At 39.8% G+C, this 14571-nt stretch overlaps 1 protein-coding gene across 2 annotated transcripts in view; it reads left to right on the top strand.

Moving 5' to 3' along the window:
• Window positions 1-14571, top strand: part of PTPRR (protein tyrosine phosphatase receptor type R) — a 273414-nt gene that overhangs the window by 256939 nt on the left and 1904 nt on the right. The window lies entirely within an intron of this gene.

Genomic DNA, 14571 nt, shown 5'->3' with positions numbered 1-14571 from the left:
GGGACACAGGCATTGATTCCCTTGAGCTTTAGCCCTATGACCTGGAGTTTTCTAAAAAGATAAAATTATACACTAACCTTTCTTTTTTTCCTGGAGACAGAGTCTCGCTCTGTTGCCCAAGCTGGAGTGCAGTGGCGTGATCATGGCCCACTGCAGCCTCGACCTCCTGGGAGTACAAGCGTGTGCCACACTCAGCTGAGTTTTGTATTATTTGTAGAGATGGGGCTTTGCCATGTTGCCCAGGCCAGTCTCGAACTCCTGGACTCAAACAATCCTCACATCTTGGCCTCCCAAAGTGCCGGGATTGTAGGTATGAGCCACCGTGCCAGGCCATATAATTACCTTTCGAGATTTTTTTCAACAAATATGCTTTGAGCACTATGTGCTATGTCCTGGGATTTCAATAAAAAAGACAAGAAGATTATTCTGAAAAATGAGATAATATATGTAAAGCACTTGGAATAGAGTCTGGCACATAGTAAGCCCTCAATAAATGTTTGTTATGTTATTATCATCTTTATTATTAAAATTATCTGTGAAGTTTCTCTTACCTCTAAAAAAATAAACATTCAAATTTCCCTATCCAGATTAGTTTTTCCCTTCCCATCCATAACACTTTTGTCTCCTTTTTAAACAGTAGCCTCTAAGTCTTTCTGTGTCTTCCCTCTTTGTTTTCTACTATGTTTCTTTCTTTCTTTATTATTTTCTCTTTCTGTTAGCATGTAAACTCTAGAAGCAGTTCATCATGGCGATTAACATTCTGGGCTCTGGAAACAGATTGCCTGCCTGAGTTTACATCCCGGATTCCACCATTTTTTTGGTTGTATGGCCTTGGGCAAGTTACTGCTCTTCTCCATGCCTCAGTTTTCTCATTTGGAAAATTGGAATAATAGTAGTACATATTTCCTATTGTTATTGTAAGGTATATGAAAAGATATGACCTATGTGAAATGCCTGGTGTGTAGTAAGCATTCAATCAAGTTTCCACAGTTGTTATCACTATACATAGCAAGGAACCTAACATGTGCCTGTAAACTGGAAATAGTAATGTATACCTCACAGGACTTCAGCCACATTTAAATGACATTAAACCTGAAATGTATTTAGTAGAACACTCAGCCTACATTGCTTATCCTCTCTTTACCCCCCAACCCCACTTCCCTCTTACCACACCCCACATGTAACTGCTTCCAAAAATATTTTCTTTTTGTACATAAAAAAGATCAGTTCCAATTATCCCTTCTCCTCTTATAATTGCTGTCTTAATCTCCTGATATTCCTTTGCCTTCCATCCTGTGTAGTCCACCTCAGCTGGAATAGGATCAGTTGCTTCACTTCAAATTTTGGGGCCTGTCTTCACACAGGAAAGGGACCCTAACTCTGAGGGGGAGAAGCAGCACTCAGTCAGCCAGAGCTGCTCCCACATTGACTTTCATCTGTCCTGATTTGTGCTTCTGTAAACAAGGCTGCCACCTGAGACCCCAAATCACCTGGGGACTCCAGTTCATACCTTGGAGTCCTGTGTTCTTGTTTAGTGCCAGAACTCCATGAATGCCAAACACATGCGTGGATCTAAAGTGACTCCAAACCAAGCTGGCCTCCAACAACACCTGTTCTGATCCTATTTGGAAGAACGTGCTGAAAAATAGGCTTGGTTTGCTCTTTTTCTTGGCTCTTGTTATGTTACCATTAATTCTTGCCTGCTCACCCTCCCATCTCCCACCTCCCCTGCCCGCTTTCATAGCCTGACCTCCACCTTGGATTCCACTTCCCAGTCACATTCCCCTTTCAGGTCTAACAAATTGTCCTCTAGTTTTGAATGGAATTACAAATGCATTTTTTTAAAACACATCACAATGCCTCCTCTATCTGCTCCTTCCTTCCTAAAGCAAATGGTCAGAAACTTTAGCCTTGGCCTTCCGTCACCACCAAGGTCTTCCCACAGGTCTTGTCTTTTCACTTCTGATAGGATCTTGAAAACACATCCAACTTCTCTGCTGATCTGAAGCCTATAGGCACCCAACCCCCTTGAGTTTGAATGACTGCCAATATATGCATCAAAATCATTCTGATTTCTTCATCAAGACCCTTTCTGCATTCTTTCTGAGCAGCTGTTTCTGTTGTTTATGAAACAGATCCTCTCCTTGAACCTTCCTTTGAAAGGTCTTTCCTCCAGCCTCCTTCCTTCACAGGATCAACATACGTTTTCCTTTTCTTGTCTCTTCCTTCTGTTGTACGCTCTTCTAGTTGTTATGAAAAGCAGAACAGAAAACCTATCCCTTTCGTTTCAGCTCGTCTTACTTCTTTTTCTCCCCCATCATTCTTGCCTCTTGTTCCAGTCCTTCAGCTTTTTCCTATCATACCTCATTTTAAAAATTCCAATTTGTGGCTAACTGCTGTCATTTGCCATGTTTTTGGCTCATGCCAGTAAAGGGAAAACTGGTCTCAGCCAATCCAAATGTCTACCGTTATGTACTTGCAGCATATCTTTCTTCATCACTTATTCAAACCTTGTCCCCAAATTCCAATTTTCCTGGCCATCCTTACCTTCGGCTCTGAACCTGTCCAGAGATTCCAGAATGCACTATGTATTTAATACATACAGAATGTACTATGTATTTAATACATACAGAATGTATTTAATCATGGACTCTTCACCATTGTCTTCAAAGCACATGACTTATTTAACTCCCAAAATAAACCCAAGTGAAGAAAAAGAAGCATCTTGGCCTAATTTTTTTTTTTTTAATGAGGAACCAAAGAATTCGAGATAGCGAGTAACTTGTCCAAAGTCAAGTAGCTTGGGAAGTAACAAAATGGACTTATTGGAATCTGGGACATTTACCTGATCTCTAATTATTTCTCTGATTTTTATCAATCTTATAGAAAAGTAAATAGGCTTTTGGAATATGTTTATTGTAAAACTTCTTGACAAAAACATATCTCTTTGATAATACTCTGCTATTTTAAACAAATGAGCCCAGGAGTTTGAGGCCACCCACCCTGGGCAACATAGCAAAACTCCACCTCTTAAAAACAAAATGCAATGACAACAGGATACCGTAATTTTTAAAACAGTTTTTAGTATAAATGAGAGCTCCTTTATGAATAGATGGAGTGATGTTTTCAGCAACTGCCTTAAGAGTAAAATTTGAGGGACAAAAAATTGCTGCTTCTTAAAATATCTATCTATGGAGGATGCTAAAATGTATAGCAAATGTCTAAAGTACTGCTGCTAGTAAAGAGCTAATCTTGGATGGATTCTTTTAAAAGAATCATCTTTTTCTAAAGTTTATTGAACCTGGGGATGGGAGATGGTGTAACACTGTATGTCTTCTATGCTATTAACGCTTCAATCTAAACGAAGTGATCTGTTCTTTTCAGTGTGGTAGCTGGAAAGAATGTAACTCCTGGCATTAGGAATACATTCAGAACTTGGGTTTTGGTGAAGGGAAATTGAAGAGGGCTTCAGATTCTGGACACGCCATGGTGAGGTCCTTCAATCAAGGAGGCTGTTAGACAAGCTCATGGCTTGTATTGGGAAAGCAATGGGCGCTAAGACAGAGCCGAAGAGCGCTCCAAGGGACACTTTGGGCAGGACCAGCTACATAATTTGTAAGGCCCAGTATAAAATGAAAATGTGGCATTAAAAAGTATCAAATACTTCAAGACAGTGATAGCAAAGCATTAACCCAAGTTCAGGGTCCTTCTCAGCACGAGAAGGTGAGAGATGTATGACTGCACAGGTCACGATCCCTTGAAGCTAACTCTGTCTTAGGATATTTTTAGAATGGAATGAGTGTTTGTATTAGTTTGGTGCCAAAGTAATTGGGGTTTTTGCTATTATAATTATTTTTGCACCAACCTAATAGATGGGCCTGCATCCTGTGTTCTGTGGAACAGGCATCTGAGACCTCTGCTCAGAGTGGTGCTCCTGAATCCTGCATACATTCATTCATTCAACAGGCATCACTAGACATCTGCTACTAAGCATGAATCAGGCACCTGGGTGTAGAAAAATGGGTGTCTTAACCAGCTTTCCCAGTTTCCCAGATTGTCCTTCTCAGGACATAGTTTAATTAACAATTATTTACTGAGAGCCTCCTAAGCCAAACCCTCTTGGTGGCATTCAGGCACAAAGTAGGTTCTTGACTAAGTTCGGGGAAAAGATGTTATATATATATATACATCTTTTGATTTTTTTTTTTTTTGAGTTGAAATTTATTTCTTGTCACCCAGGCTGGAGTGCAGTGGCACGATCTGGGCCCACTGCAACCTCCACCTCCTGGGTTCAAGCGATTATCCTGCCTCAGCCTCCCGAGTTGCTGGGATTGCTCCCGGCTAATTTTTGTATTTTTAGTAGAGGCAGGGTTTCACCATGTTGGCCAGGCTGGTCTCGAACTCCTGACCTCAGGTGATCCACCTGCCTCGGGCTGCCAAAGTGCTGGGACTGCAGGCATGAGCCATGGCACCCAGCCCTACACGATATTTCTTCGAAGGCTTCCCCACTCGGAGATTCACAATAAGCATTAATGCATTAAAAAATCTAAAATCTCCCAATGTAGAAACTCCTTTAATTTTATTTAAGCACTCTTTCACATTTATTTGGCCACAGACGAATTTCCTCAAGAACCATCTAAATAAGAGGGAAAGAAGTTGTAATAATAAAGATAAGCTGTTCTTTCAAGAAGCTTTGTGGTGAAGAGAAGACTAGAGATAGGATAGTAATTTAAGCCTGAACCTGGACCACTAAAAAGAGGAAAGAGACCAGGCATGGTGTCTCAGGCCTGCAGTCCCAGACTTTGGGAGGATGAGGCAGGCAGATCACTTGAGGTCAGGAGTTCAAAACCAGCCTGGCCAACATGGTGAAACCCCATCTCTACTAATAACACAAAAATTAGCCAGGCATGGTGGTGCACACCTGTAGTCCCAGCTACTCAGGAGGCTGAGGCAGGAGAATTGCTGGAACCCGGGAGGCAGAGTTGTGGTGAGCCAACTTCATGCCACTGTACTCCAGCCTGGGTGAGAGAGTGAGACTCAAAAAAAACAAAGGTGGTGGGAAAGGAAGGGTGGAACCAACTAATTAAAAGCAGCTAACTAAGTGTAATAAGAGAGAGAAAAGACAGAGCCAATATATCAGAAGGCTGATATTTTGTATTCGGCAGAATACAAGCTTCACAGGCCTTTCTCTATCCTTTTCTACTCTTTTTAACAACCTCCAACCACTAGCAATGAAGTCTGCACACTGTGCATCTTATTCTTATAATCTACCCCTCTCCACTTGTAGCTGCCTCCTCTGAGGAGTCCAGGTATGGCTAACAGCAAAGAAAAAGACAAGGCAGTGATTTGGATACTTGAAATGGGGCTCATTTCATGACCCATCAGTCAAGAGCTTGAACACTGGATAGGATTAAAATTTTGATTTCCACCACCACCACCACCCCCAAAATTACAATGCCTGGTCATTGTAATTTAACATGACAAGAACAAGCAATTTCTACTCAAGTTAAAAATCTGCATTTTAGTAATAAATTCAAATGGTCTGGTTCAGAGACGAATGTGTTATGCTGAATGGATATTTCCAGTATAACAACAATGACAGAACCATTTGGTGGATTCTTCATTCTCTGGCAAGACATTATTTTTATTGGCTTTGTGACAACTTCTATTAATAGATGCTCAGTTCTCATTGCAGATTCATGAGTCTGTGATTCTCCTTTTACTAATACTTTTGAGCATATTTTGAACTAAAATAAGATTTCTTTTTTGTTTCCAAGTAGGAGGTCAAATTCAGTGCAAGGCACCCACGAATGTTTTATTTAGAAGGGCATTAATGGATCATCCCCTCATTCCCACTGCATTCGCTTTTAATTAAAAGATGAAGTGGGTGGTATGGCAGTTTCAACTGAACACTGTCTGGTAAGACTAGCAAAAGAATGAGGTGCCAGACATCTCTGGACCAGATGTCAAGGAGCTTGGTGCGTGGCTCTGCTCCCTAATTTTGTATGTGACAATTTGTCCACTCTAGGCCTCTCTGTCTACATAGTAAAAGGAGATGTGGGGCGTAACAGTGATCTCCAGCCTTTTCTGGTATAAAAACCAGAAATATCTTACTATCAAGAGTAAGATATTTCATGGACCTCCACCTGATTGTTGTATTTTAATGCTTGCAAGTTAATATTCATTGTATGACTCACAACAAAGCTTAAGTGGATGTCAGGACTCCTCCAACAAGATGCTTTTCCATCCTGGAATTCAGTGATTGCCGAGTGACCAACTGGCTTTCTGAGATCCCTCTCAGCTCTTGCTTTCTTTGAGTCTTTGAAGCTTTGTTTATGTGGAGAACAACGGGATAGCAGTAATAGTCATAACATTTGCCAAACATCTCCTAGGAAAAGGGTGGGTTTTTTTAAAAATCTAGCCTCAGGAATATATTGCCCAAAGTTTTCATTCTAAAGGAAGAATCCAAAACCAAAAAAGGGGACATCTCCAAGGCCACATGACCAATTTTGAAGTTTTTATAAAACACTCTGAACTGAACTTTCAATTTTGCCCAAATTAGATTGACTAAATTCTGGATTTTGGGGGTTCTGCTGTTGTTTTCTGGAGTGGGAGGCCTAAGTGGGTTACACTCAAGATGAAGAGAGAGGAAGTTCACATTCTAATCCTGCCTTCAGGAATGACCCTGAACTAGTTGCTATATAAACCAGGGAAAATTGTTTATCTCTGATTATTTTAGTTTAGATTACTTATTATTAATATCTGAATATGATAAGTACAATGAACTTTCTGTTGGCCAGCATTGTTGCAAAAGAGATATTTTGCTCAATCACATTTTCCTATTAACAGGAGATTACCGTAAATGTATAGGTCAATTTTTTAAAATTATAGTTGAAAAAAAGATCCATAACATTAGTACTAAACTGAACATAGTATAATCATTTTTTATTACTTAGAAAGCCCTTCCATATAATACTTAAACCTTCTAATCTCAAATATCACTAAATTGTTCAACTATACCACCTAGTTAAAAATACCAGTTGCTATAAAGCTAAGCCAACCAGCTTCACTGCGTGTAGCTCTTGCTAAAAAGATTCATCAGACAGTGCTTCACATGCACATAGATATTACAGAATTATGACTAAGGATCAATTTGTGACCATCAGAAGACATCTAAGCAGGCAGGAAAGGAACATGTTCCATTGCAGATTGACCTCAGATAACTTTTTCCTCATCGTTTTTCTTTTAATCCCATTGGCAATTGGACACTGGAAGAATTTTAAAACAGAACCTGGGAAGTGAAACATATAAAATAATATCTTATTCCAAGGCCTTTATTTTTCCTCTTTTTTTTTCTTCCTGAGTAACAGGAAATTATCTGTCTAATCCTTCTTTTTAAGAGTCAAGGATGGAATTTGTAGTTGCCTGTACATCCTTACCTTAGAGGGCTTAAACTGGAATGACATCCAAAGGCCTCACTTGTGGCTTCCCACACAGGATAAAAAGATGCTTCCAATGTGCGTCATATCATTGTTTAAATGTTTTGATTAGTCACTTCAGTTCAATGATTTTCTTTTCTTTTTTTTTTAACTACAGCCATCTCAGAAGAATATATATGCCATCAATTTCCAAGGCTAATATATGTCCCCAACATATTTTTTGTTTCCAAAACCTGGTTGAAATAATTTCAAAACTAAAGTTTCTGCTTGTTGGTCTAAGTTTTATCAACTGTAACCTTACATTTATCCATATTTCTCTGCATTTCCAAATAATCACAAAGATTCCTCTAATTAATGAACTTCAAAGATCTCATTTGAAGATCAGGAATTCAACATTTTGGTTTGCTTATTTTAAGGACACTTGGAGATAAAGCCCTAGAAATTGGTGTGGATTTACTTGACATTATAATTCCTAAGATCATAACAAGAGGTCTACTTTGTAAAACATATTATGCCGACTGAATCTTCCAAGTGGTTGCCAGGACATTTTCCTTCTTCCCAGCTTGGAGTTAATTAGGTGTTAACTTGAGTGTTCAGAAGAAAACGGCTAATTTTCAGAGGAAGAAAAATGGAATTCAAAATATGTTAGACTCATCAATTGAATTATCATTTGATATATGCTGATTTTTATGACCTACAAATACTTTAGAACACATCTATTTTGGAGAAGGTGTCTATGTTCAAAATACCTGGTCAGAATTGGCCAAATTTACATTTAAGTTCTCTCTTCTTGATATGACATCTGTGTAAAGACATGGGAAATCCTCTTTCCAAGGGGCCAGACACACCTTACAGCTGACCCCGGCTAAGCACAGCAGACAGTAGCCTCACTTGACTCATGCCCAAGCTCTCAGAAGTTTACCCAGGAGGCACATTAACGTCCACACCTTTTGTTCTAAATTTACTGTACCAAACTTTACCAAAAGAATTCCAGATTTGAAAATAATAAAAAGCAAAGGAGCATAAGTTTCATTGTTAGTCCAGAAGTGAGTCATCACTGCAGAATTTCTTCTGTCTACTGATTAGACCGGATACGGGCTGGGCGGTACAACAGGAAAGGCTGTTGCTCTCTGTATGTGTGAGTGAATAGTCACAAAAGGTCAAAATTTTAACATGTTAAAAGCCAAATCTCTCTCCTGGGCATCTGGAGAGGTTTTTTCAAAACACCCTCCCAGTAGCAAAGGGAAAAATACTACATTTTTTTTTTCCCTTTCTAACCTGAGTTTACCCCCAGCTGACACAGCTACGTGCTGTTCTGCATGGAGACTGAGACGACACTGATCTTTGTATTTGGCAGGGCTAATGTGATATGAGATTATCTGACATTTATAGGAGGGTAGTATATCTGAATCCTCTCTGGCCTGGCCAAACACAGCGTTCATAGTCTGTGGGCACAAAGAAATCCAAGCCACGTGGCTAACACCACTTTTGCAATAAAGGCAATGACTTTCTTCCACAGCATGGAATGGGGCATCATTAGGATGAACAAATAATTTATCATCCAAACCAAGGTACTTCTGAGAGTGAAAGGTGACCCAACTGATAATGACACCAGGACAACACCAATGAAGGACAACTCTTCCAAACATGGTTACCCTAGGTGTCATATTAACTAAGAATAAGAAAAATAATACACAGCATTTATTTAGTACTCACTGAAGGGCAGTTACTGTGCCAAGCATTTTGTGGATTCTCTCATTTAAACCTTGTAAAACTTGAGACCTTATTAGATAAATACCTAAATACCTTATTAGCCAGGCCAGTGGTTTTCAAACTTCTTTGTGAACAATGGAAAACTTTTTGCAGGCAGAATCTTCCACAGAACACCAACACGGAAAACCAATAAAAAACACAACTTCCCTGGTCAAAGCTGGGATTGGCATCTAGTCCTAATGACCCCTCCTCCTCCTCTGCCCTGCCCAGGGTCTTCAGGCACCTTTGTAGAACCCTGGGCTTCTGGGGATTCTGTGAATAGCCTTCAGCCAGACATTGATATGCTCTGATTCACTTAATCCTCACAACCCGATGGCGTTTGTCATTTATGTCATTTTACAAGTGAGAAAAGCCAGGTTGGGAAGGACTAAATGACTTGTCTAAAATCATTTAGCTAAGTAAGTTAAAAAACAAGGATTCAAACCTGAATCTGTCAGACTCCAAGCCTACTATTTTCCACTACATCATCTGCCTCCACTGTGCCTGTCTTCTAGGCTGGTCAATATTTAGAAAGATATTTGGAACTTAATGGGCAAACTAATGTCCTCTGCCAGATTTGCTCTTGGTTCTCCAGGGTCTTTGGGGGCCTTACTCCAGAGCCTCCTAACCAGTCCTGTTTGACCAGATGGTACCAAAGAGTAACAATAACAATAATAATAGTTGACATTTATGGTATTGATATGTGCTTGGCTATGTGCTAAACATGTTAAGTGATTGTCCCATTTATTTCTCACAACAATGCTATAAAGTAGGAACTATAGTTTTTATTGTCGCATCATTTGCAGATGAAAAAACTGAGCACTGCAGAGATTATGTAGTTGGGTAAAATATCTAGTAAGTGGTGGAGACAGAATTTGTCTTGACAACAGTGTATGCTGTCTCTTTCCTTCTTAACACATTCTGGTCCCCCGGTAATGAACTTGGCACCATTCTCTCAGCTAGCTGGGGTTCCCTTGACATTTTTATTTGACCTTACTCTTTTTTGGTAAACTAACTCCTGCTCAGCAGTGGGTATTTTCACTTAATGTATTATACCTCCTGGGAAAACAAATGTGTACTGGAAAAGAAATATCTGACGCACAATAAAATTTTAAAGAGTTGATTTAGTAAGAAGCCAGTCATACATTGGGAAACACCAGACCAAAAGAGGTTTAGTGTTCCGATGACAAAACGCCAGAGGCAAGTATTTATTGGGAAAGTGCAGAAACAAAGAATTTATTTGGTTGGTTTGCAATTACATAATTGCCTTTTTTCAGGTACTGTATTGGAAAGTCCTTAGTGACATAACAATATGTGAGTTGGATGCTTATGATTGGCTGGGGTTATGTTTTAGTTCTAACATAAGCATTTATCAGATATGAACCCGAGTTAAGTTTCACTTCTGTTTGCAATTTAAGGTGCATGCATATTGGTGCGCACCTGTAGTCCCAGCTACTTGGGAGGCTAAGGAGATCACTTGACCTGGGAGGTTGAGGCTGCAGTGAGCCAAGATCCAGCCAGGATGACACAGTGAGACCCTGCCCCAAAAAGAAAAAGAAAAAAAAAAGTAAGAAAAAGAGCACCCCTGTTTCTTACCTCCCAGAAGCACTTTGTATTGGGAACTTTATATCAGTAATATAGATCCAGATTTCAGCAAATCCATGAAACCTATCTGACTTAAGAGCTTCCTGGAGTCAAGTCAGAGCTCTCCTGAGGATGAATAACTATAGAGCTCTCTTGAGAGTTCCATAGTTAACCAAGCTTTATACATTTATTCCATAAATACATTTTGTATACAGACACTGTACTAGCTTCTTAGGTGTTTCTTTTTTTGCTATGACCAGCCTATCTAAAAAACTGCATTTGCCAGGCATGGTGGCTCATGCCTGTAATCCCAGAACTTTGGGAGGCTGAGGTGGATGGATTGCCTGAGCCTAGGAGTTCAAGACCAGCTTGGGCAACATAGCAAAACCCTCTCTCTCTAAAAAAAAAAAAAAAAAAAAAAAAAAAAAACACACACACACACACACGCGCACACACACACAGAAAAAATTAGCTCAGTATGGTGGCATGCACCTGTCATCCCAGCTACTTGGGAGGCCGAGGTGGAGGTGGGAGAATCACCTGAGCCTGGGAGGCCAAGGCTGCAGTGAGCTGTGATTGCATGACTACACTCCAGCCTGGGCAACAAAGCAAGACCCTGTATGAAAAATAAGAAGAAAGAAGACTCTGTTGACCTTTGTAAGAATGGATTACCTGTTATAGAGCAAATGCTATCCTCCCGCCTCAACCTCCTGGGTAGTTGGGACCACAGGCATACACTACCATGTCCAGCTAATTTTTCTTTTAAATTGTAGACAGGGTCTAACTATGTTGCCCAGGCTGGTCTCGAGCTCCTGGGCTCAAGTGATCCTCCCACTTTGGGCTCAGGTGATCCATCCAGCACTCCCAAAGTGCTGGGGTTACAGGCATGAGCCACTGCACCCAGCCAACAGACTATTCTATATATCAATATATGCAATAGGACATTTATTTAATATTTTCAAAGATGATTATGATGAGTTCCTGAATTTGAACCAGCCTCCAGTGAATGCATCCTGGAATACCTTTTGCTTTCTTTTAGCCTAGAGTTTATCTGTTTTCACATGACATGAAAATAGCATGACCTGGGTAATTCATTTGACAAGTATTTACCTAGGACTTGTAAGTGCTTTTTATTCTTACAAGTATAAGAAGACCATGCCATTATGCTTGTAGGTCTTTAAAGGACCTACAACCTAGTTGGAAATAATTTTAGAATGGGATTAGATAGTATATATCATGATATCAACTAACTCATATTAAAGACCCTACTTTGTCTCTTTTTCTATTTTTTAATAATGCCTTAGATAAAAAGATATAAGGGATCCTTGTTAAATACCTGGGAGACACAACGCTGGGAGTGAGAAATGGAAGACTAACATATTGATGATAGATAGCGATCCAGTAAACAAGAGCATTGTGCTGAAACTAACAAGTTGAAATTAACAAGAATAAATAGAAAGCCTTGCATTTAGTTTCAAAAATCCAGTAGCATAATTACAGGATGGGAGAAAGCTGTAATGTCCACATTCAAAAAAAGTCTTGTTGACTTTTTATTTAATCTACACCATCAGTTAGTATCTTAAAATACTACTTAGCACCAGGAACCTTGTAGGCACTGGGGACCTCACCACCTGATGCACCTGCAAACACAAATCTATTGGTCTCTAATGTGCAGCTGGAGGAGAAAATAAGCCTGCTTCATAGATCTCATCAGGAGGAGACACAACACTCTAGAAGGTCATATTTGATAAAATAGCCTGTAGAATAGGGAGACTAGAGTGGTGAATGACAGAGAAACCAGGCTGTACAGAAATACTGAGTGACCACAGGATGTTTAGTCTAAAGAATAAAAGATTATAGGACTTTGATGGCTATTTTCCAGCCTTTGGAGAGCTGTTGTGTGACTACAGGGGAGCCTTAAGGCTTCTTTTGGGTTATTTCAGTTGGACCAATGCGGCGAAAGTTAGAAAGGACAGATTCATGTTGATGTCTTAAAAGTTTTCCTGCCAACCTTGGAAAAGGCTGCCTCTAAAATTGCAAGATTTCTAAAAAAGCTATAGTGTCAGTGATTAGAATGGATGATCTCTAAGAATTCCTCTGATGCCAGTTTTTTTCATTTTTATTTTCCAAATTAAGTGGGAGGTAAGAGAACTTTTCATATACCTTCCTGAAGCCTTCAGACCTGCAGGAATTTTGCCAGCCCACAATTAATGAGTAAGCTTCTCCATCTTCCCCACTTTCACTGGCTAAAACAACCTTGACTTAGTGAACAGAATGTCATAGTAAATATACTCCAACCATTAAATTACACCACTGACCCACTTAGGGTGAAACGGTTATTAAATTCTAAACTGTGTCTCCATTCATTCACCAGTTGGACATGTAAATACCAGTGCTGACCAGAACATATAAGAAGGGGAAAATCTTGCCTCAAAGTGAGGTAAATGGTGAGAGGAAGTTGACAGACCAGAGCCTAAGAGGTGGAGCACATAGAAGCTTCCACATACTGTCTGCAGCTCAAGGGGGAGTAATGGTGCCCTGAGCTGTGCAAATGCCAGAGGAAGGGAGGCACCTCTCAGCTCCCTGGAGCTACCCTAATATTTACTGTGGTGGTGTCTCCCAAGCTTCACAGTTCAAGCCAGCATCTTCGGAACACCTGCTATGATTTTAGGTGAGCCCAGATGTCATCACACAGCTAAGAAGAGAAACCATTAGCACATTCTCAGCTGGCCATTCTGTTGTTCACTTCTGACCAAGGAATACTTTGCCCAGAAGGTTGCCTTCAATGCAACAAAATGTATAGTTCTAGGGGAGGAAGACCAATTAAATACTTCTGTCAATAAGTTTCTGTCACCAAAAACTGTGAATTTACCTCTTATTTTTTGCCAAATACATCATTTCGACATCATGTTAATTTTCCTGGGGAATCACTGTTTAGTTTAAAACAGGGAAGTTTTACTGCTTTAATATTGACATAGATTGACAAATAAACATAGATAGAAGCCCAGTTTTTATTATTACCATTAACTAGAAGTCTTGTTACAGTGAGACAAGATATCTCGTTTTTAAGTTGAAGTGCCTAAATAATCTGAAAGTTATTTTGAATGATACTAACAGCCACTTGGAAAAATCTGGTTAAAACATAGAGTTAAACTAAAAGATAAGATTAGTTGTATGATTGCAGAGTTACAGAGACTTTACAAGACTTTAAATAGTTACCGATAGTGATGCTTTTATACAGTGAGCAGGAATAGTAACATATTAATGTCTGGTAACTTTGTCAAGCTAAAAAATCATAATTATAGGGCTGGACACTGTGGTTCATGCCTGTGATTCCATCACTTTGGGAACCCGAGACAAGAGGATCACTTGAGTCCAGGAGACCAGCCTGGGCAACATAGTGAGGCCTTGTCTCTACAAGAAAAAAAAAATTAAAAAATTGTCCAGGTGTGGTGGTGCCTGTGGTCCCAGCTACGCCAGAGGCTGAGGTGGGAGAATTGCTTGATCCCAGGAAGTTGAGGCTGCACTGAGCTGTGATCATGCCACTGCACTACAGCCTAAGCAATTAAGGAGACCTTTTCTCAAAAACTAAAATTAAAAAAGGATCATAATTATGAAGGGGGAAAATGTGATATAGGTATTACGTATATAAAAACACAAGGAGAAGCACCATCATTTCTCGTGAAGTCAAGTGCCTTCTATGAATCCATTGACGAGGAGGGTGCTGGGCAGCTGGTGATGATAATGGTGATAACCAAGAGGAAAATGTCAGAGCAGAGCCAATTCCCTTTTTCCA

Source organism: Pongo pygmaeus, chromosome 10, assembly GCF_028885625.2.
Source record: "Pongo pygmaeus isolate AG05252 chromosome 10, NHGRI_mPonPyg2-v2.0_pri, whole genome shotgun sequence".
Lineage (NCBI taxonomy): Eukaryota > Metazoa > Chordata > Mammalia > Primates > Hominidae > Pongo > Pongo pygmaeus.
Note: the sequence above shows the minus strand (reverse complement) of the source record. Positions and strands in the feature narration are given on the sequence as shown.